The 25,383-nt window shown below is 41.1% G+C and overlaps 1 pseudogene; it reads right to left on the bottom strand.

Moving 5' to 3' along the window:
* Window positions 1–21,394, bottom strand: part of LOC124041399 — a 67,365-nt pseudogene extending 45,971 nt beyond the window's left edge.
* Window positions 21,395–25,383: the final 3,989 nt, after the last annotated feature.

Below are 25,383 nucleotides of genomic sequence, written 5' to 3'. Positions count from 1 at the left end.
CTGGTTCAAGAGCTATACGAGGAATAGAGAGAGGATGGAAGCGAAAGAGGCCAGTGGAGATGCCAGCGGAGATTAATGAATTGCACAAGGGAACAGCAAAGACAGCGTGTAAGTGTAAGTTAGAATGTGTAAATTAGAAATGAATTCAAAGGATGGACTATTAATCCACCATTTGTAGGCTAGCCTACAGTATATATTAGGCCTACAGTGAATTTAGGTGACCACCACCTGTGCTATACAAGCCAGGGACATCTGATGCACATTTTGTGAATTGAAGTTAAACACTGTCAAATGCTTCAGTTTAATTAAATGTGCAATACAAAAGTACAGTGCCAAGGCCTATTTAATAAAACCCTGACTTTTATAGCATTATGCTATAACACTTTAACATGCAGGTCTACCGGGTGGTTGAGCAAATTTTGACAACCAATTTTAAATTAAATCAAACATGAATTTTGTTTGACATATTGTATCATCTCAACCAATGTCAATTAGTAAAATGATCAAGTGATTTTCATTATCGGACTCCTGCATTTTTTGGTTAAAAAACAGGAATTGAATGTTAGCAAAACCAAAACTCATTAATCGCACATTTTCAGTAGTAATTGTGTATAAAATGGGATATTACAAGACTGTAAAATGTTGCTGACCTCTAAAAAAATCATTTCGGAATGATGAAATTATTAAAATATTGTTTTTTTATCAAATAATTTTTAGAACTCTTGAAAAATATGCTCTACCAGGCAGTTGATTTGCCCAAATGTTATTCTGGGATTTTTTTGTCTGTGTAAATATAAAAATCTTTTCATATTCATATCAGTATTTACTGATATCATTCAGTACATGTCATTTTACAGAGATTATGAGTATAAGAACAGTAAACACATTATTACTTATATTTTTATATTAATAATATTTGAAATTCGTCCTCATTTAACCAGGCCTGTTTGGTTTAACCAGACCTGTCAAGTAACTGAGGCAGACATAATGTTAATATATTATTTTTTAGATGAGTTTCCCTAATTGGGAAACTCAACCAGCCGGTTGAGATGTTTGAGATGCCTTATCTATCACATTTTAAACATTAATTTATGACCTATACTAAGGCTATTAATCCCTAAATGTTATTTCTTTAACTTGAAATTGGATTACTTTTCCTAGAGTGACCCCAACATTGCCTTAGTTCATATTTCCATGAAAGCTGTACGCCACCAGGGTACACACACACACACACACACACACACACACACACACACACACACACACACACACACACACACACACACACACACACACACACACGGAAATTGAGATCATGTGTGCTACTGATTGAACTCAGCCAGAAGCCCCTGAAGAAGAAGATCACCATGGTTGGCACAGTTAGAAAGAACAAGTCTGAGCAACAAGGGGGAGAAAGGCCTTCTCATCAAAGTTTGCCTTCACCCCCACCACCACTCTAGTATCTTACCTCCCAAAGAGGAACATGAATGTGGTCCTCCTGAGCACACTACACAAAACGGCTGAGATTAGTGATTGTGAGGATAGGAAGCCAGCCATCATCCTGGACTACAACCACAACAAAGGAGGCATGGACAACCTGGACAAGGTGATTGGAACTTACAGCTGCAGGAGGATGACTGCCCACTGGCCCCTGGTCATCTTCCATAACATCATTGATGTGTCCTCATACAATGCCTTCGTGATATGGGACAAGATCAACCCTACCTGGATGACTGATAAGCGGAACAAGAGGATGGTGTTCCTGGAGCAGCTGGGAAAGGCACTTGTAACCTCACACATTCAAAGAAGGGAGCGCCTCCCCCACACAGCAGCCTCTACAGCACTTGTGAAAGCTGTTCAGGGGGCTGAGTCTTGTCCTGATCCACCTGATGCTGCAGCTGGGGCAGGCAAGAGGATGCGATGACAATTCTGCCCCCCAAAGAAGGACTGTAAAACAAATACTATGTGCTGCACATGTGAGAAATACATCTGCAAAGTCCATGCACACACACACTTGCATGATGTCCTACATGTGCTAATTAGAGTTGATTTAGGTTCTTCACATTTTGTTTTGAATCTATTATCTCATTTTATTCGTATTTATTGTTGTTGTTTATACACCTTGTGGGTGGGGGCAATGGTTAAAAAAATGGGAGAAGACTAGTATTTTGAATTCCTCATTGTACAGTATATAAGAATACATCACTATGTTCCCAAAAATGTTCAAAACTGTTGTTTCCTTCCTTTTACTTTCTGCACATTTCTTCTACTTTCTTAGGCTTTACAAGTGCTATCTCTTGCTAAAACCATTATGTTTACACCTACCTTTTGGCATAATAATAATAATAATAATTTACAAAAACTCTACTTTAGGAAAGGATAAATGTGATTTGAGTGCGTCTAAGATGTGCTGATGTCTTTGATTGATGGGTCCTTTTAGGATGTGTGTGTGGGTGTGAGTTCGCTTATCCTCTCTATGTCCATTCAGAACGTTTCCTAAAGTAACCTGTTAAATTCCTTGTATAGCTTAACATTGTAAAAATGTAAGCAAGTCATGATGATCCGCATATGTGCGACGAATGACAGGTGCCAATTTTATGTTAATTTCCTCTCATTAATGGGATGCAACTGAAGCAAACGTAGCTCGGTTAATATTTTCTGTGTAATCATTTCACTCTCTCACTAGGGAGTCCTCTAGTCACTTTGCACAACATGATCTTGCATTGACACTACCTTCTAACAAGGGAATGACCGCAGCAGGACTGTTGTTCTTAAAATTCAAATTATTTACTGCGCAAAATTTGTGCACACCCCTGTTCCACAACGTTGTCATGACAAATATGAATGTTGTTTCAAACTGCCAATCAACAACTGCGCCGTAAATCTGGCTGTATATTGAACGTTGATATTGCTGAAAGGCCAGTCTCTTTGGCAAATGACAGGAGTGGCAAGGGGTGGAATGTTAGCTAAAAAGACTGGTACCCAGATTAGAGTAAACTGCAGTATACTGTAGAATACTATACTACACACTGCAGTATCCCTCAATCATGTGTAGTATTTACTATATAATTGTGTAGTATACTGTAGAATACTATACTACACAATATATTGATATACTAACATAACATTTGCATATGTCCCGCCCAATCCTGGCCCTCATATCCCAATACTTGGTACCCATGACTCAAAAACATACATGCCAAGTATAGACCATATAGTGTTCCCTACAGGTTATAGAATTAAGTTCAGACTACAAACCTACTTACATACAGGTTATGGACAATTTTCTCTTTTAGTGTTTGTCTATTGAATTTTCTCAAGGAGAAAGTACAAAAATATCATTAAAAAGATAGTAAAACAATGAATTAACAACACTACAGAAAAAATACAGTATAGTGCAATAGAAAACACAACAGAGAGTACTGTAGTATATACAGTGCCTTCAGAAAGTATTCACACCCCTTGACTTTTTCCACATTTTGTTGTGAACAGCTTAACTTTAAAACGGATTAAATTGAGATGTTGTGTCACTGGCCTTCACACAACAATAATGTCAAAGTGGAATTATATTTTGAGAAATGTTTATAAATTCATTACAAATGAAAAGCTGAAATGTTTTTAGTCAATTAGTATCCAACCCCTTTGTTATGGCCATCCTAAATACATTCAGGAGTAAGAATGTGCTTAACAAGTAACATACTAAGTTGCATGGACTCTGTGTGCAATAATAGTGTTTAACATTATTTTGAAATGACTACCTCATTTCTGTAACCCACACAAATAATTATCTGTAAGGTCCCTCAGTTGAGCAGTGAATTTCAAAAACAGTTTCAACCACAAACACCAGGGAGGTTTGTCAATGCCTCGCAAAGAAGGACACCTATTGGTAGATAGGTAAAAATTGATAGAATCAGACTGAATATATCCCTTTGAGCATGGTGAAATTATTAATTACACTTTGGATGGTGTATCAATGCACCCAGTCACTACAAAGACAAACATCTTTCCTAACTCAGTTGCCGGAGAGGAAGGAACCGTTCAGTAATTTCACCATGAGGCCAATGGTGGATTTAAAACAATTACATCGTTTAATGGCTGTGATTAGAGAAAACTGAGGATGGCTCAACAACATAGTTTTTCTTTTTTTTCTCTCCACAATTACTAACCTAAATGACAGAGTGAAAAGAAGGAAGTCTGTATTGAATAACAATATTTGCATCCTGTTTGCAAAAGCACAGAGAGTTAAAACTGCAAAAAAGTGCAGAATCGAGGTCCAAAGAGTGGCTGATGCAGGACGAAGGCTGATGGGGAAAAACTGCAAAAAAAGTGGCAAAGAAATTAACTTTATGTCCTGAATACAAGTGTTACACTTGGGGCAAATACAACACAACATATCACTGAGTACCACTTAGTATTTTCAAGCATGGTGGTGGCTGCATCATGTTATGGGTATGATTGTCATCGGCAAGGACTAAGGAGTTTTTGGGGGATAAAAAATTAATGGAATAGAGATAAGCACAGGCAAAATCATAGAGGAAAACCTTGTTGAGAAATTCACCTTTCAGCAAGATCATAACCTAAAACGCAAGGCCAAATATAAACTGGAGCTGCTTACTAAAATGACATGGAATGAAAAACCCAAGGGGTGTGAATACTTTATGAAGGCACTGTACATATAGTAATTATACAGTATACTGTAGTATATTTTCATGTGGGACTCTTCATCCTATGATTGAAAATGGTGTTTGTTGTTTGTAAAAAAAGTGAGCTATCGCGGCTTTACACAATGAACGATCCAATTAGGATCCTGTCCTAACTCCGTGAGCTATGGGGCTGAAGTACTGTACATCAGAGCACAGCTATTAACAATTTACAAGTGTTTTAGCTCCCTTCAGGGTGAAAGGATATCTAAAAACACCCTACTTATGAGTGTAGAACATAAACTCCGGTATTGAATCATTTTGAAAGACAATAGGGTCGAAGATTTCAGCTAATTCCAGTTCAGCATGATTTAGAGAGAACTACAACGCACTAAAAGAGGCCAAACTCCCAAAATAAGATGAAAAGGTTTGTTTTGGCATGCTATCCCTCAACACAACTTCCCGCACCATTAACATATTAATACAAGGCTAATGCATGACCCCACTGTGCAGAGGATTTTCTGTGGGACTTGGATCTCAAAAAATGTATAAATAGGGACTAGGAAGTGAAAAGTGCATGGGCAACCTAACACCCTAGTAAACTTAGCCGTGGAATGCTCCAACAACTCAGTGATAGTTCATTTGACAGATTTTTTGCTTTCTGACAAAACACCCTGTCAGAAGCAGTGGAACTGCAAATTGGTTCTGATTGACAGTTGGATTATTTGATGTAATAGATGGATAAATAAAGGGTGTGGGATCTGTCTGAGTTCCGTGATAAATGACTCCAACTGGGAAAATAGATAGCCTGATGTTTATGTGATTGTCACAGTTCATACACATGTTTAATACGTCTGGTACGGACTACACAGTTACACAGTACCTATCGCATTATTTGAACATCTTCTCCAAACATGTCTGTTTTTTCAAGTCACCCAGCTGTGATCCAGCCTCTCCCCTTGATTCTCTCGCTCTTTGTTCTTTCCAATGGGAGGAGAATTAAACACTACTGAAGTTGCTAGTGCTTTCAAGGGGAGTCACGGGGACATGAGAGGAGGCAGTTATCTGAGGGCAGACATTGCCTGTCTTCATCTCCATTGTCAGCTAAGGTTTTGTGGCTCTTACTGTAAATGTACCTCTATGGTTGAGAACTATGACCTCCATAATGCTTGTGTGTCCTATTTCTATTATGATATGACACAGGCCACAGTGTGAAAAATGTTTGTTTGCTATTGGGAAATGACCTCGGCAGAGTTAATATTGTCAGGCTGCAGCTAATTTGTTGTCATGGTTGTTGATATGGTTGTATGCGCCGGTGGCCCTTCTATAATAGCCCTCTTTCAAATCACCTGGGTAACGGTGAGGATGAGGCTTATCTCACTCACAAGTCCATAAAATACACTGTGCTACACTGAGCTGAGCTGCCCTCTCTGCAATGATAGAGATGAAGCCATTGGATCTGACACTGCGTCATCGAGAAACATGCTACAAGCAGTACTGGAGGTCATGACGCTCAAACAATCTGCTAATGTTCTGCCATGGCTAATTCGTGCCTGTGTCCTGGTGCCATCCCTGAATGACCGTCTGCAGGACATGACCTGCTACAGAGGACCACAGTGAATGTCAGCCTCTCACTGGGGAAAATGCACACACATATATATACACACACACACACACAGTGGGGCAAAAAAGTATTTAGTCAGCCACCAATTGTGCAAGTTCTCCTACTTATAAAGATGAGAGAGGCCTGTAATTTTCATCATAGGTACACTTCAACTATGACAGACAAACTGAGAAAAAAAATCCAGAAAATCACATTGTAGGATTTTTTATGAATTTATTTGCAAATTGTGGTGGAAAATAAGTATTTGGTCACCTACAAACAAGCAAGATTTCTGGCTCTCACAGACCTGTAACTTCTTCTTTAAGAGGATCCTCTGTCCTCCACTCGTTACCTGTATTAATGGGACCCGTTTGAACTTGTTATCAGTATAAAAGACACCTGTCCACAACCTCAAACAGTCACACTCCAAACTCCACTATGGCCAAGACCAAAGAGCTGTCAAAGGACACCAGAAACAAAATTGTAGACCTGCACCAGGTTGGGAAGACTGAATCTGCAATAGGTAAGCAGCTTGGTTTGAAGAAATCAACTGTGGGAGCAATTATTAGGAAATGGAAGACATACAAGACCACAAATAATCTCCCTCGATCTGGGGCTCCATGCAAGATCTCACCCCGTGGGGTCAAAATGATCACAAAAACAGTGAGCAAAAATCCCAGAACCACACGGGTGGACCTAGTGAATGACCTGCAGAGAGCTGGGACTAAAGTAACAAAGCCTACCATCAGTAACACACTATGCCGCCAGGGACTCAAATCCTGCAGTGCCAGACGTGTCCCCCCGCTTAAGCCAGTACATGTCCAGGCCCGTCTGAAGTTTGCTAGAGAGCATTTGGATGATCCAGAAGAAGTTTGGGAGAATGTCATATGGTCAGATGAAACCAAAATATAACTTTTTGGTAAAAACTCAACTCGTCCTGTTTGGAGTTGCATCCAAAGAACACCATACCACACCATACCTACTGTGAAGCATGGGGGTGGAAACATCATGCGGCAGGGTAGCCTAGTGGTTAGAGCATTGGACTAGTAACCGAAAGGTTGCAAGTTCAAATCCCTGAGCTGACAAGGTACAAAATCTGTCGTTCTGCTCCTGATAAGGCAGTTAACCCACTGTTCCTAGGCCATCATTGAAAATAAGAATTTGTTTTTAACTGACTTGCTTTGGGGCTGTTTTTCTGCAAAGGGACCAGGACAACTGATCCGTGTAAAGGAAAGAATGAATGGGGCCATGTATCGTGAGATTTTGAGTGAAAATCTCCTTCCATCAGCAAGGGCATTGAAGATGAAACATGGCTGGGTCTTTCAGCATGACAATGATCCCAAACACACTGCCTGGGAAATGAAGGAGTGGCTTCGTAAAAAGCATTTCAAGGTCCTGGAGTGGCCTAGCCAGTCTCCAGATCTCAACCCCATAGAAAATCTTTGGAGGGAGTTGAAAGTCTGTGTTGCCCAGCAACAGCCCCAAAACATCACTGCTCTAGATGAGATCTGCATGGAGGAATGAGCCAAAATACCAGCAACAGTTTGTAAAAACTTTGTGAAGACTTACAGAAAACGTTTGACCTCTGTCATTGCCAACAAAGGGTATATAACAAAGTATTGAGATAAACTTTTGTTATTGACCAAATACTTATTTTCCACCATAATTTGCAAATTAATTAATTAAAAAATCCTACAATGTGATTTTCTGGATTTTTCTTTCTGATTGTGTCTGCCATAGTTGAAGTGTACCGATGATGAAAATTACAGGCCCGTCTCATCTTTTTAAGTGGGAGAACTTGCACAATTGGTGGCTGACTAAATACTTTTTTGCCTCACTGTATATATAGTCAGCAACCAATTGTTAAAACAAGAATGTGTTCTTAACTGACTTGCCTAGTTAAAACAAGGCTGTAACTCCTGAATACAATATATATGGATAAATACGTGTTTAAAAATGTCAACAAATGAAGAACAGATGACTCTTGGTCAACCAATATATAAATATATGTATACATATTTGGGAGTGTGGGTAGATGACAAGCTGAGCTTCACTGTTCATGTGGAGAACTTGATAAGGAAGCTCAAACTGAGAATATGTTTTTATTACTGGCATAAGACCTGTTTTTCTCATGAGGCCAGGAAGGAGCTGGTAACATATACATTATCTACAGTACCAGTCAAAAGTTTGGACACACCTACTCATTCAATATTTTTTCTTTATATTTATACAATTTATACAATTTTCTACATTATAGAATAATAGTGACGACATCAAAACTCCGAAATAACACATATGGAATCATGTAATAACCAAAAAAAGTGTTAAACAAATCAAATATATTTTATGTTCTTCAAAGTATCCACTCTTTGCCTTGATGACAGCTTTGCACACTCTTGGCGTTCTCTCAACGAGCTTCACCTGGAATGTTTTTCCAACAGTCTTGAAGGATATATGCTGAGCACTTGTTGGCTGCTTTTCCTTCACTCCGCCTCATCCCAAACCATCTGCTCCCAAGTAGCACAGCGGTCTACTGCACTGCATCTCAGTGCTAGAGGCGTCACTTCAGACCCTGGTTCGATCCTGAGCTGTATCACAACCCGGCCGTGATTGGGAGTCCCACAGGGTGGTGCACAATTGGCCCAGCGTAGTCCGGGATAGGGTTTGGCCGGTGGTAGGCAGTCATTGTAAATAACAATTTGTTCTCAACTGACTTGCATAGATAAATAAAGGTTAAAAAAAATGGAATAAAAATTAGGTTGAGGTTGTGTGATTGTGAAGGCCGGGTCATCTGATGCAGCACTCTGTGTTGGGTCATTGTTCTCTTGAAAAACAAACTATAGTCCCACTAAGAGCAAACCAGATGTGATGGTGTATCGCTGTGGTAACCATGCTGGTTAAGTGTGCCTTGAATCCTAAATAAATCACAGACAGTATCACCAGAAAAGCACCTCCACACCTCCTCTTCCATGCTTCATAGTAGGAACCACACATGCAGAGATCATCCGTTCACCTACTTTGCATCTCACAAAGACCCCGCTGTTGGAACCAAAAATCTCAAATTTGGACTCCTCAGACCAAAGGACAGAATTCCTCTGCAGCAGAGGTAGCTCTGGGTCTTCCTTTCCTGTGGCGGTCGTCATGAGACCCAGTTTCATCATAGCGCTTGATGGGCTATCTTCTGTATAGCACCCATTCCTTGTCACAACACAACTGATTGGCTCAAACGCATTAAGGAAGAAAGAAATTCCACAAATTAACTTTTAAAAAGACACACCTGTTAATCGAAAGGCATTCCAGGTGACTACCTCATGAAGCTGGTTGGGAGAATGCCAAGAGTGTGCAAAACTGTCATCAAGGCAAATGGTGGCTACTTCTAGAATCTCAAATATATTTGTTGAACACTTTTCTGGTTACTACATGATCTCATGTGTTATTTCATAGGTGTGATGTCCTGATTATGATGTCTTGATGTTTTTACTATTTTCTACAATGTAGAAAAACCCTGGAATGAGTAGGTGTGTCCAAACTTTTGACTGCTACTGTATATGCAAGCCTCAACCACTACCCTGAGAGCATTTGATTCAGCATATGAGTATATCATGCGTCCCTCAGGTTCATGATCTCTATAGCACCATTGGCAGGTCGTCATTGATCCTGCGTAGGCTTAAACACTGGTATACACTGATTTATATGGCCATATTGGGTTAAATGCCACTTTAACTCTGTTCTTTTTTAATCAGGTCAGTAAATAAATATCATTTACGATTCCATTCTCACTTGCTTTTAACAGTAGCAAGAATTATAACATGTCATGGTAGAAATAGTTTTAGTTAGTCAAGTCCGTGGTCCTGGACATTAAAACATTTGATGACCTAGTCACGTTGGTGGAGTTAAACACTTGGTCGATGTAGATATCAGAGAAGAGTGTAATTGTCTTTAGGACAGCAGTTTTTTAGTTGACACTTGTGTTTCTTTACATAATATGTCATTGTTGTATTGTAAGTGTGTCTATAGTTTTGTTCAATGTTGTGTCAGTGTAAGTCAGTTGTTTTGTCTGAAACTGTTCCCCCTGCGGCTGTTGGACCAGGTCTCTCTTGAAAAATAGATTTGATCTTAATGAGAAAACCCTGTATAAATAAAGGTTAAATAAACAATTAAAACAATTATCTGTGTGCATGAATGGACAAAGACCGTGTGAGATGGGACACTGTGGACCAAAGCATCTGAACCTAAAGCATATAACACTGGACACCACTGACTTCCAGGCCTCCTGCTGTTATGCAAATCTCAGAGGGGATGGGGCCAGTGCTAGTGTGCCATGGAACAACATTTTATGGCAGAATAAGGTGGTACCCAGTGGGTTGGACTTTTCTAAGTTGTGCATGGAGGATATTGTGCCTGCAACAAAATGGACTGGCAAGAACAGGATGAGTTCCTGTCACGGTAAGTGTCAAATATGCACCACAACATCCCATCATCCTCTCTGCATGACCCCTGAAGGCATTAGCACAACCGATTTGACTCAGTGCTTGGTGCTGAGGGCTGCCTCACTGGTGCTGCACCGTGGCAGTGTCAATGTGAATTTCAATGCTTCTGTGGAGAATTCCAATGCTTCTGAGTAATGCATGGGGAGTCATGATTGAGTATTGATGTGCCTCAGTTAAATAACCAATGGAGAATTGCTTTATCACACACACACACACACACACACACACACACACACACACACACACACACACACACACACACACACACACACACACACACACACACACAGGTCCCAGTAACACCTCATTAAAAAAAATGTAACAATGTCTCAGACTGACTTTTGTAAAATCACCATTCATACATACCCACAGGTCCCAGGCAGTCACTGTAACCCTTCTGTAAGGTACCTTACCTGCTAGTGAGGAGCATGATGAACACTCTCACTCCAGAGCGGAGCACAGCCATCATTGCTGGAGGTGTGGAGGTGTCTAGTGGAGTCTATCTGAAATAAGAGGACACAGAGAAAATTAAATCCATAACATAGGTACACTCAGTCTATTGTGTTTTTACGAGTACAGTTCGTACCAGCATTTTCAATGCATGTGTTCATCTACTGAATCATATTTAGTTCAGAACCAGTGAAAATGACTCCCAAACACCAGTCTTTTCAGGTGCTGTTTTCAAACCCATGTTTCTGAGCCTTCTGTGTTGTTTTTGTAACAGCACACTGTTGACCTCCTTGGTCATCTTATGACTGAACTGACATATATCATCCAGATTCCCCCATTTGTCTTGTGCTGTTTTAAAGAGAAGTCTGCACATCTTTGGCTGGAAGTCATCCTGGAAGTCATCCTCCCAACAACCAACTCACTAAGCTACTAACATGACCGCAGGGTTTAATTTGAACTGCATAATCACCTCACAATAATGACTTCTCTGAAACGTCTACTCATTAAGCTCTCGGCTTAGGTAGAGGCAATGAAAGATATTTTATTACTACCTTCCTTAGAAAGCACTCCCTTTAAGGATTTTGAAATGAATGTACATTTAGCTGTTGGGTGAAAAGGAATGTGGCTGCAAAATGATATGCTACTGTAGCCATCATCAACTGTAGCATTACCTAGTAATGCTTAGTGACAAAAAAATGCTCTCTTTGTACTGGATTTCATTAATAAACAGATGCAGTGTGTTATTTTATACAACGGGTGGGTCTAATACTGAATGCTGATTGGTTAAAAGCGCATTCCAGCTGGTGTCCATTACACTAGTTACCACCGGTTAAATCTAGATTGTTAAAATGCGTATTTACTCTGTTCCATCCGACTGCGCAATCCAGCCCAGCCAGGCAAGTTATAAACTTGGATCTCCACTATAAAAAGCATTTAGACAGTATCTCACATTTCTTTTAGACTTACATTTAGTTTTCAACAGCTGAGATTTGTTTCTGTCTCTCCGACATTTGCAACATTGTTTCAATATTCAAATTCGATCTCCAGCTATCCCATAGTAATGAACGAGTAGGGGTCGGGAGTTGGCACGGGACAGACAGGCAGGCAGGCAGTGTTTCTCAGCCAGTCGAAATCACAAATCAGCTGGCTTCATCGTACCTCATTAGGTCATTTTTATGGATGTATCCAAATAAATGTCACTAAAGAACAGCTTGAACAAATGCAAATGCGGCTACTTTGCTGTTATTCTGTCTGCAGAATTTTTGGCGTGAACTTAAGTAAGCCATAGTTGGCTAGCTAGCAAGCAAGGGATAAGAACGTTGCCAGCCAGTATTGCAATGGAACATTTAGAACAAATGACTGGGTCGCTTCTATAGATACATAACAAAAAGACTGAATGACTGGATCGAGTCTCTAGCAACTGAACCGATAAAACGAATGACCACCCGGCTTGGGTAGCAACCCTAGATTTGTGTTGGAACTATATATTGTGTAAGGATGAAATAGTATGAATACATCTATAGAAATAACATTTTTAATGAAAATATGGCAATCATTATTTGAATATGTTGGTGATCTGTTATATAGTTGAAGTCGGAAGTTTACATACACTTAGGTTGGAGTCATTAAAACTCATTTTTCAACCACTCCACAAATCTATAGTTTTGGCAAGTCGGTTAGGACACCTACTTTGTGCATGACATAAGTCATTTTTACAACAATTGTTTACAGACAGATTTCACTTATAATTCACTGTATCACAATTCCAGTGGGTCAGAAGTTTACATAGACTAAGTTGACTGTGCCTTTAAACAGCTTGGAAAATTCCAGAAAATGTCATGGCTTTAGAAGCTTCTAAAAGGCAAATTGACATAATTTGAGTCAATTGGAGGTGTACCTGTGAATTTATTTCAAGGCCTACCTTCAAACTCAGTGCCTCTTTGCTTGACATCACCTCGACAAGTCTGGTTCATCCTTCGGAGCTATTTCCAAACGCCTGAAGGTACCACGTACTTCCATACAAACAATAGTATGCAAGTATAAACACCATGGGAACCACGTGGCTGCCATAACGCTCAGGAAGGAGACGTGTTCTGTCTCCTAGAGTGAAAAGGGCAAATCAAATCCAGAACAACAGCAAAGGACCTTGTGAAGATGCTGGAGGAAACAGGTACAAAACTATCTATATCCACAGTAAAACAAGTCTTATATCGACATAACCTGAAAGGCTGCTGAGCAAGGAAGAAGCCACTGCTCCAAAACCGCCATAAAAAAGCCAGACTACGGTTTGCAACTGTACATGGGGACAAAGATCATACTTTTTGGATAAATGTCCTCTGGTCTGACGAAACAAAAATAGAACAGTTTGGTGACCATCCTTATGTTTGTAGGAAAAAGTGGGAGGCTTGCAAGCCGAAGAACACCATCCCAACCATGAAGCAGGGGGTGGCAGCAACATGTTGTGGAGGTGCTTTGCTGCAGGAGGGACTGGTACACTTCACAAAATAGATGGCATCACGAGGAGGAAAATTACGTGGATATATTGAAGCAACATCTCAAGACATCAGTCGGTAAGTTAAAGCTTGGTCGCAAATGGGTCTTCCAAAGGGACAATGACCCCAAGCATACTTTCAAAGTTGTGGGAAAATGAAAACAAAGTCAAGGTATTTGAGTGGCCATCACAAAGCACTGACCTCAATCTTATAGAACATTTTTGGGCAGAACTGAAAATGTGAGAGCAAGGAGGGCTACAAACCTGACTCAGTTACACCAGCTCTGTCAGGAGGAATGGGACAAAATTCACCCAACTTATTGGGTGAAGCTTGCGGAAGGTACCCGAAATGTTTGACCCAAATTAAACAACTTAAAGGCAATGCTTTATGTACAACTTCAGACCCACTGGGAATGTGATGAAAGAAATCAAAGCTGAAAGAAATCAAAGCTGAAATAAATCATTCTCGCTATTATTATTCTAACATTTCACAAATGAAGTGGTGATCCTAACTGACCTAAGACAGGGAATGTTTACTAGGATTAAATGTCAGGAATTGTGATAACTGAGTGTAAATGTATTTGGCTAAGGTGTATGTAAACTTACGACTTCAACTGTATAAAAGTGATAATGCCCTAGACTTCGTCTTGGACCTAACAACATCTGTGCCAATATGTCCTCCAAACTCCGGCTTCTCTGGCATTACCACTTAAATAATCACAGATGATGAAGACCACATATTTGCATCTCATGAAATTTCTTTTGGATAGTTTATTGGACAATCCTTGGTCTTCACTCAGCAAGTAGGAAAATAAGATTGAATTAAATGTCAAGTAAACCCATCGACGTGAGACAAATGGTTCGAAAACACACAGCCGAGGATGAATTCTGGATGAATTCTGGAAATGATGCAGTCTTTATCAATAAAACTGAGATGTTCAAATTTGAAAAAGTCCACGATAATCATTCCTCATCTATGGTCAAATTTGGCTTTTTTGGAATTCTTTGTCAGTTCATGGACTGATCTAAGGTTTACTGTGGGCTGAACACATCAATAAATGTACATGAACGTAACATTTTAATCAATTTCTCAAACAGCTGTCAATCATCCAGCCCGCAATACTAGTGTCGCCCTGCCACCAGAGGGTAATATCACCCCAATATTACAAAACATCCGATCAATGCAAATGAAGGCACACAACCTCACGAACACTGTACATCCTAAGATTGCACAGTTAAATTCAGATATTGCAGATAATCACACTCTTGCATACACTGAACAGACTAACATACAGCACCTTCATTAAATGTGTGGAAGTCAAAAGTCAAAAAAGCTTTTTAGTAATCTACAAACCACTAGCTATTTTAAGATATGAGGCCATACATAGTGGGGCAAAAAACTATTTAATCAGCCACCAATTGTGCAAGTTCTCCCACTTAAAAATATGACAGAGGCCTGTAATTTTCATCATAGGTACACTTCAACTATGACAGACAAAATGAGGGAGAAAAAAATCCAGAAAATCACATTGTAGGATTTTTAATGAATTTATTTGCAAATTATGGTGGAAAAAAAACTTTTGTTATTGACCAAAAACTTAATCTCAATACTTTGTTATATACCCTTTGTTGGCAATGACAGAGGTCAAACCTTTTCTGTAAGTCTTCACAAGGTTTTCACACACTGTTGCTGGTATTTTGGCCCATTCCTCCATGCAGATCTCCTCAAGAGCAGTGATGTTTTGGGGCTGTTGCTGGGCAACACGGACTTTCAACTCCCTCCAAAAATGTTCTATGGGGTTGAGATCTGGAGACTGGCTAGGCCACTCCAGGACCTTGAAATGCTTTTTACGAAGCCACTCCTTTGTTGCCCGGGCAGTGTGTTTGGGATCATTGTCATGCTGAAAGACCCAACCACATTTCAACTTCAATGCCCTTGCTGATGGGAGGTTTTCACTCAAAATCTCACGATACATGGCCCCATTCATACTTTCCTTTACACGGATCAGTCGTCCTGGTCCCTTTGCAGAAAAACATCCCCAAAGCATGATGTTTCCACCCCCATGCTTCACAGTAGGTATGGTGTTGTTTGGATGCAACTCAGCATTCTTTGTCCTCCAAACACAACGAGTTGAGTTACCAAAAAGTTATATTTTGGTTTCATCTGACCATATGGCATTCTCCCTATCTTCTTCTGGATCATTCAAATGCTCTCTAGCAAACTTCAGATGGGCCTGGACATGTACTGGCTAAAGAAGGGGGACACTGCACGATTTGAGTCGCTGCCGGCGTAGTGTGTTACTGATGGTAGGCTTTGTTACTTTGTTCCCAGCTCTCTGCAGGTCATTCACTAGGTCCCCCCGTGTGGTTCTGTGATTTTTCCTCACTGTTCTTGTGATAATTTTGACCCCACGGGGTGAGATCTTGCGCGGAGCCCCAGATCGAGGGAGATTATCAGTGGTCTTGTATGTCTTCCATTTCCTAATAATTCCTCCCACAGTTGATTTCTTCAAACCAAGCTGCTTACCTATTGCAGATTCAGTCTTCCCAGCCTGGTGCAGGTCTACAATTTTGTTTCTGGTGTCCTTTGATAGCTCTTTGGTCTTGGCCATAGTGGAGTTGGAGTGTGACTGTTTGAGGTTGTGGACAGGTGTCTTTTATACTGATAACAAGTTCAAACAGGTACCATTAATACAGGTAACGAGTGGAGGACAGAGGAGCCTCTTAAAGAAGAAGTTGCAGGTCTGTGAGAGCCAGAAATCTTGCTTGTTTGTTATTGACCAAATACTTATTTTCCACCATAATTTGCGAACAAATTCATTACAAATCCTACAATGTGATTTTCTGGATTTTTTTTCTGATTTTGTCTGTCATAGTTGAAGTGTACTTATGATGAAAGTTACAGGCCTCTCTCATCTTTTTAAGTGGGATAACTTGAACATTTGGTGGCTGACTAAATACTTTTTTGTCCCACTGTATTTATGTCACTGTCTCAATCATTTTCAGTGTAGGGGCCTGTTGCCTAATCTGCCCTGTCCAGCTGTGCTTAAGTACAGTATGTCAGTCAGCTAAAATTTTACTTGTCACCCACCAAATACACTGACCACCCTCAAACACACAGCAGTGTCTAATTAAACCTCTCAAGAGGTATCAGCCATATTTCAGAACCCTGTCATCTTGTCTATCATTTGATTTTAAGCTGATTTGAAAAGGGCAAAAGTGTGTGGAAAAAATATGCGTTTGAGTTACTGAGCACATGATCAAATGTTCTGCCCTTTGTGTTTTTTCACTTCCCGCCTGGTGTGCTTGGTGAGTCACCTCTGTGTCAGACCCCCTCGTGGTCTTGATTTTTTTTTGTTCCTTGTCCTGTATCCTGACTTGTTCTCTGACCATTTAAAGGCAACTGGGACTGAGACCCTGACCACTAACTTATACCATTTTCGCACTACCGGCCAAGTCAAGCAGGGCTGTATTGAGCTAGCCAGTTTACACATCCACCACAGTTGATGAAAAGGACAGTGTGGAAAAATATCAGAGTCAGCAGAGTTTGTTTTGGGTCGGTGTAGCGAACGTGAGTAGGGTTCACGGTCTCGTGATAAGATAACCCTGCCTGCGACATCAAAAACAGTGTCACTCTCAGCCCAAGACTGATATGCAGTACCTCGTGGTGTAATGGTCAAAACATTGCTTTCTTCCATGGGAAACAGGTATTATAGTACCCACTACATCCCACACTGCTGTAGCACTTAGAGCTGAGCTGATTTTAGAAATATGTTCCACCAGCACAGCTCGCCTCTCTTACAGGCACAGCAGGCCCTGAGGACTTTGTCTGAGCAGTCGGCTAAACACAGCGGTTCCCTCTCCTATGCAACACTCTGTTTCGTCTGCGAGTTCCGATGTTTTGATTTGGGCTCTAATTGACTTATCCTCCTCATCATTCCAGACGGGTTTCTGGCTCCCGTCGCCCTGCATCAGCGTAGGGATGCTTGTGACCTTGCTCCCGCCTCCTAAAACATTTTGGGGAATCTGCAGGCTTTGAGTGGATATGAATGTGGTTGGAAAGGAGCTTGCATTTTGAGATGGTGGTGCTGGTGGTGGCGGTACTGATGAAGAAGGTGATGATGATAATAATAATGATGATGATGATGATGATAACAACGATCAAAGAAGAAGAAAAAGAAGAAGACAATCAAATATTTTTGTTGAATAAAATATCACTAAAAATAGTTGATCTGAATGTACATCTGGACACTGTGACAGCTTGAGGGAGTGCTTGGCTACATCAGGACAGTTTTTGGCATCAGACCTCATCCCAGATGAGTGACGACAGTGCCACTGCAACATCCCAAGTCAGACAGGGCACAAAGGGCCACACGGATGGGACAGCCAGGTCAGCCCAAACCCAAACTCAAATGTCCCTGGCCCTCACTCCCATGTTGCACCTGGGCCAGAGAGTGGGCGGTTGGGAGATGAGGCCCATCAATCTGAATCAGGAAGGAGGGATGAGCCACCTGGTGCTCTGTGCCACCCTCCAGGTCCCAGCTGCACCCATACCTCATCATCTCATAGCACTGCCTGTCTGCCAAACCACCAATTCTGCAGAGTAATGTTTGCACAGGGCATAGTCTCTACCCACACCTCAGACAGCATATAACGAGCACAGCAGGGAGGAAAAAGGAGTTCCTTACCACTGTGCATCATCCAATCCATGTTTGTTGCCTTTGGATGACTTTTTTAAAATGTGTTAAATCTGCTATGTTGTCACTGGGTGGGAAGAGGAAATGACATTCTGAGCACTGGAGTTTTTAAGATAAGGAGCGGGCCTTCCCATCACCTCTCTGCACAACGCAGTTAATGTAAAATCACATTGACTTCAGCTCCCTACTTCCTCTTTTAATATCATGCATGACTGGGAGCTAAATCTGCTGTGCAACTGGTTTAAGCATACTGCGGTGAGATTTATTGAAACAAAAAAATAGAGCAAATATAAATAAGTCACATTGTGTTTTTTTTACAGTGCTGCACCGGAACAGAGACAGTTGTCTTGGCTGTTACTCAAATCACAAAAATGTACATATTTTTGGGAGAAAGGGACATTTCAAAACCTCCAGCCTCCATGAACAGGTCAAGTGTTTATCTTTTCTTTCGAGATAAGATCAGACCTGACTCCTCATTTGTATACACTACTTGATTACATGAAACAACATCAAAGTACTCTAGAGCAGTTTGGTGCTTCAGAATTCTTGCCAACAGCTGACAGCTACTTTATTTCATCTGATAGGCTTCATAACCTGAGGGTAGCAATAGGCTAAAGTGGAAATTACTACTGATGTGCATCTCTCCTTTCATGAAGAGTTCGATACGCATCTAGCAAGATACATCGGAGCCTATATGGTGAGTTTCGATTTGATTAGGGGAACGAATTGATACGATTGTTTGATTCGATACACTAACATTTTTTTGCGTGAGCATATTAATTTTCCATTTTAAATTAATATCTGCTGCTGGATCTGACTGAGATTACTTCTCAAAGATGAGTGTGTGTGTCGATGTCAAGGTTGTGTGTTTGCACCTGAGCTGTGTCATGGCTAGAAGGGATTAATCTTTTGTCAAATTACTGTCAAAAATCGCATTTTAAAACCCTAACCATTATTTCGACAATAGCTGGTTACCTTCCAGTCACTGACCCAGAGCTGAGCCATAGGGCAGGCTGAGCATCTACCAACCCACTATCAATTTATGCCCCCGGGGGGGGCATAACATTTAGCCAATTAATTGACATTTAGCCAATGAATATAATGGAACTTTGTAATTTTACACCCGTCTCAAAAGCCAATAGTTTAGACGTTTGGAATTGTACTGGATAACTTCTCCAGCTTTTTCTAATGAATGCCAGCACACACAGCTTGCATAAATGATTGATGTACTTTATGAAATGACCTGTTATTTAAAAAATAACCAAATATAAATACTATGACTGTTTGTATCCAAAGTATGCTTTATTGCGAGCCTGAACAATTCAACTAATAAAGCCTATGATTTGATATTGCAAAAGCCATATCCTAATCTGAATGCTGACGGTGTCGAGCAGATGTACGAATAGCCTAGAACAGAGATAGACCTACCTTGTTGGCGTGATTAGCTGTCTACCGCACTGTGCGACGTGCGCACGCACAGTTGTTATCAGACACACGCAGTTACATGCATACAAGTTCGGTGGGCTACTGAACAGCAGGAGAGGACACATCAATTGTCACAACAGATAAGGATCATTTTCGGAATAAAACAATATGAGTAAAACACATTAGGGAACCGGAGATTAGTCATGTTTGAATAGGTTTTCTGACCAATGCATGCTTCATTTGGATCGGTTTGGGCTCCAGTGGACAGATGAACCCGGACGGATGCGTTTCGGTGAATCGTTACGTACCTTGAAATTACCCCATGATAAGAACAATCAATTAATTGTATGCACCAAATAAAGATTAGCCGGCATTACATAATAATGAATAACCATATAAATCATCCACTCCATCAGCACATGAACACCCAGTTCCACTAAAACGCAGATCTACATATATCATGAGGGACTGTATGAAATGTGTTTATGACCTTCACCTGGTGTGAGCGCTGCCACTCCTTGTCGCTTTGAAATCCCCGTTCCCAAAAATCTTTTAAGTGCATAATAGGTGATGGCAATTTGTCGAGGTCTTGACCCAAACTAAAATGTTCTAATTAACCGCAATGGCAAAGTGAATATTGTACTCAGTAATAGTCAATCAAGCATTCAACATAAAGCATGGCTACCCATACAGTAAATTATAGTTTACCCCCACAGCATCCTTTCTTTTAAGTGGAACATTTACATACGACCTCCAATCTTTATGAGCGCAACAGTCACACAGCGTTGATTTCCACAAAACTGAATGAATATGAAATGTTCACTCAATCCCTATAAAGCTGTTTTCACCCTATACACAAGGTTATAATGACATTATTATAAGATAGGCTATTGTTCAGTGCTTCACTTGTATATGACACAAATGTGATATTGGAGATATTTGTAAAAAAATATATATATAATAATAAAACATTAACCTACGAATGGTATTGTTTATTAGGCTACTTTTCATATTCAAAACATAAATTAGCAAACCATTTACAAACAATTGAAAGTCTACGAAGCTTCAAGTCTACGAAGCTTCAGCGTAACGTTACTGACTTGGCAGTAAACAAACCAATATGCTCAACAAACGAAACATGTTCCCTTGATTGAAGGTAGGTTTACTCAACCATATTCAAACATGTAAAACTTAAGTACAACCCCAAGAATCATTCATTGTGGATGCCAAAATTCAAGGGTTGTTGTATCATATTTGCTAAACAGGCTACTACAAAGTTAAAAGCACGTAGGCACATTCTTACCTGTAGTGATTGGTGTCCGAGCGCATACCAAACATTTCAGCTTATACTAGCGATAAGAGTACCTGTCATCGAATTTTCCTTAGCATTCAAATTAAAGTTGTAACCGGTAGCCACTTCAGTCGCCAACATCTGCACGCGAAAACAACTGGTGCTCTGTCAGCGAATTCCCGTCGACAATGAGAAGCCGCTTACGCACAATAAATCGCAAAGGTCCTACCTTCCAACCCTACCGCCGCTTTTGGGTCTCTAAAGACAATGCACGAGATGAATGTCACCAACAATAACTTGGCCCATTCAGAACAAATGAATGTATTTCCACTATTTATATAATTCCCTTGATGAAAAAAAAATATTAAAATTAAGACCACCATTGGATAATGTGATAGCTTTAATTTGATTTATTTTTCATTGGGAAGCTACAGTGACAGTGGCAAAATCACCTCCCATTTAACACCGGTACAAAGTCGTTGTCGAACAAAGCATAGTAGCCTGTCAATTATTGAAGCCCAAAGGAGCCAATCGCAGAGGAAATTAATGTCATTTCTGGGATGGCAACATCCAAGCATATGGAAGACATCCTATTCTTAAATTAGCCAACACTTTGCATAACAGCCTATAAAATGTATTTATTCCATTACATATAGTCCTATTTAAACTTTGAAACTCAACAAAGAAATATGATTTGTGGCATATTCTCATAGTTATAATTGGACCTTTGACACAGCCCGTAATGTGCCTTTGCTGATTTATTGGTACTCTGAAGTAATGAAGTGAAAATAATCCTGCCAGTGCTAGTTTAACAGTTCGCCTCACCACAGAGAAGTAGCTACACACATCGAGTGAGTCAGTGACATAGCTTTCACCTGGATTCTCCTGGTCAGTCTACGATCCCTTATTGATGATGTCACTTCAATCAGTTCGAAATCGAGGAGACAGGGTAAATAAGGATTTTTTCAATCAGTGTGCCATTCGGAGGGTGAATGGGGAGATTTCAGTGCCTTTAAATAGGCACACCAGTTTGAATGTTCAAGACCTGTTTTTCCAAAAAGTTTCTAATGAATGAAATTTGGTCCCAGTGAATTAATTTTAGACAGTAATTGTCTAAATGCATAGTCTATAAAACACTGATGCAGATAAAAAGTCTAATGAAAAATGTGGTCTATTTGAAGAAAAACATATTTCAGAAGAACATTCTCTGAGTTGTCCTTATGTTAGGCCCTGATATGGCTATGACATATGGCTGTGGGCTACACTCAATCAATCACATTTATTTATAAAGCACTTTTTACATCAGCAGATGTCACAAAGTGCGATACAGAAACCAAGCCTAAAACTCCAAACAGAAAGCAATGCAGATATAGAAGCATGGTGGCAAAGAAAAACTCCCTTGAAAGGCAGGAACATAGGAAGAAACCTAGAGAGGAACCAGGCTCTGAGGGGTGGAAAGTCCTCTTCTGGCTGTGTCTCTGGTTGAGATTATAAGAGTACATGGCCATTTAAGGCCAGATTATTCTTCAAGATGTTACAAAATTCATAGGTGATCAGCAGGGTCAAATAATAATCACAATGGTTGTAGAGGGTGCAACAGGTCAGTACCTCAGGAGTAAATGTCAGTTGGCCTTTCATAGCCGAGCATTCAGAGGTCAAGACAGCAGGTGTGGTGGAGAGAGAGTCGAAACCGGCAGGTCTGGGACAAAGTAGCACGTCTGGTGAACAGGTCAGGGTTCCCTAGCTGAAGGCAAAACAGCTGAAACTGGAGCAGCAGCAATGACCAGGTGGACTGGGGACAGCCAGGAGTCATCAGGCCAGGGAGTCCTGAAGCATGATCCTAGGGCTCAGGTCCTCCGGGAAGGGAGGGAGAGAAAATTAGAGGGAGCATAATTAAATTCACACAGGTAACCAGGATAATTACACCAGATATAACAGACCCTAGCCCCCTGGCACATAAACTATTGCAGCATAGATCCTGGAGACTGAGACAGGGGTGGGTCGGGGACACTGTGGCCCGTCTGACAATACCCTCGGACAATACCCCTATGGCCTCATCATGGCTCGTTGTGGGCATGGGCTCTCTTTATCCCCCTCTGTGTTTTAGGAACCACCCACCTTCGTGTGATGTCGGTTTCTGAAACATAAACCAGTAGGTGTCATCTACAAGTGGGCTATACTCGGCCTTGTCTCAGGATGGTAAGTTGGTGGTTGAAGATTTCCCTCTAGTGGTGTGGGGGCTGTGCTTTGGCAAAGTGGGTGGGGTTATATCCTTCCTGTTTGGCCCTGTCCGGGGGTGTCCTCGGATGGGGCCACAGTGTCTCCTGACCCATCCTGTCTCAGCCTCCAGTATTTATGCTGCAGTAGTTTATGTGTCGGGGGGCTAGGGTCAGTTTGTTTATCTGGAGTACTTCTCCTGTCCTATTCAGGTGTCCTGTGTGAATCTAAGTGTGCGTTCTCTAATTCTCTCCTTCTCTCTTTCTTTCTCTCTCTCGGAGGACCTGAGCCCTAGGACCATGCCCCAGGACTACCTGACATGATGACTCCTTGCTGTCCCCAGTCCACCTGGCCATGCTGCTGCTCCAGTTTCAACTGGCCTGGGCCCTAGGACCATGTCCCAGGACTACCTGACATGAGGACTCCTTGCTGTCCCCAGTCCACCTGGCCATGCTCCTGCTCCAGTTTCAACTGTTCTGCCTTACTATTATTCAACCATGCTGGTCATTTATGAACATTTGAACATCTTGGCCACGTTCTGTTATAATCTCCACCCGGCACAGCCAGAAGAGGACTGGCCACCCCACATATGCTCTCTCTAATTCTCTCTTTCTTTCTCTCTCTCGGAGGACCTGAGCCCTAGGACCGTGCCCCAGGACTACCTGACATGATGGCTCCTTGCTGTCCCCAGTCCACCTGACTGTGCTGCTGCTCCAGTTTCAACTGTTCTGCCTTATTGTTATTTGACCATGCTGGTCATTTATGAACATTTGAACATCTTGGTCATGTTCTGTTATAATCTCTACCCGGCACAGCCAGAAGAGGACTGGCCACCCCACATAGCCCGGTTCCTCTCTAGGTTTCTTCCTAGGTTTTGGCCTTTCTAGGGAGTTTTTCCTAGCCACCGTGCTTTTACACCTGCATTGTTTGCTGTTTGGGGTTTTAGGCTGGGTTTCTGTACAGCACTTTGAGATATCAGCTGATGTACGAAGGGCTATATAAATAAATTTGATTTGATTTGATTTGAAGTGTGAGGTGCTGTTTGGTTGTGTACAGTGAACGCAAGTCGTGTGAACCTGCCAAAGCCAGTTCAGACACTGGGTGATTGACAGGATCCGACAGGAAAGCCATCAAAGTGGCGAGGGACTCATCTTAGTGTTGCATTGCTACTGGGTCACCATTCGGGAATAAATGAGTTAAACAACGCATTATGTTCAAAGACATTTCCTGCAGTGCTATACATGGCTACGTGTTACCGCAGACACCATGGCACCATGTGTCTCGAGCATCAAACACTGAAGGGGTGCCGTGAATTGACCCAGATTTCGCCATGCTGTCGGCATGGTAGTTGCAGAGTTTGTCACAACCAGGTAAATTTGGAGTGTCCCTTTCTTCCAATACACCTGTATGTCGTGTTTGGTGATGAGGTCATCGCAAGCTGGAATGAGCTCTTTGTTTTTCACTTCTTTGCCACTTGAAGTGGTCATGTGCTTGGCATATGCATATTGGGATAAGAAGGTGAGTCTGGCGTAGTCGGAGTCGGTGCAGATTGCGAGTTATGACAAGTTGTGTTGCACTGCCGTTTGCAGTGTGATAAGCACGCCCGTCACATTTGCGAACTGGCTGGTCTTGTTGCCTAGCTGAAATTGAAGTGTTTGCACGGAATGTCATTGTGCCATACAAATTCCAGACCAACTTGCAAGTGGTCTAGATGGTGGTAAGTTGAAAATAAAGGAGAGCCGCACACTCTAGGAGCTCAGATGCAAAAATATAATACCAACGTTTCGACAGCCAATCTGTCTTCATCAGCGTATAATCACAAACACTGTGGGATGACTCGTTTATATAGTGTCAAAAAACACAGGTGTCTGTAATCATGGCCACGAGTGGCCTAATACCATTGGTTAATAATCAAATATTAAAATGTCATACGAAGAACAGCATACAAACAAATGGATAGCATACGATCATAGATTCATTTAACTACACAAGTTTACGAACAATTACAATGGCAAAGTCACAATAATCACAAGAATGGCTTCAGATCAAAGTCTACGTTGAGACCGAAGGGCGCAAAGG

The sequence above is a fragment of the Oncorhynchus gorbuscha genome, linkage group LG08 (genome assembly GCF_021184085.1).
Source record: "Oncorhynchus gorbuscha isolate QuinsamMale2020 ecotype Even-year linkage group LG08, OgorEven_v1.0, whole genome shotgun sequence".
In the NCBI taxonomy this organism is placed as follows: Eukaryota; Metazoa; Chordata; class Actinopteri; order Salmoniformes; family Salmonidae; genus Oncorhynchus; species Oncorhynchus gorbuscha.
Note: the sequence above shows the minus strand (reverse complement) of the source record. Positions and strands in the feature narration are given on the sequence as shown.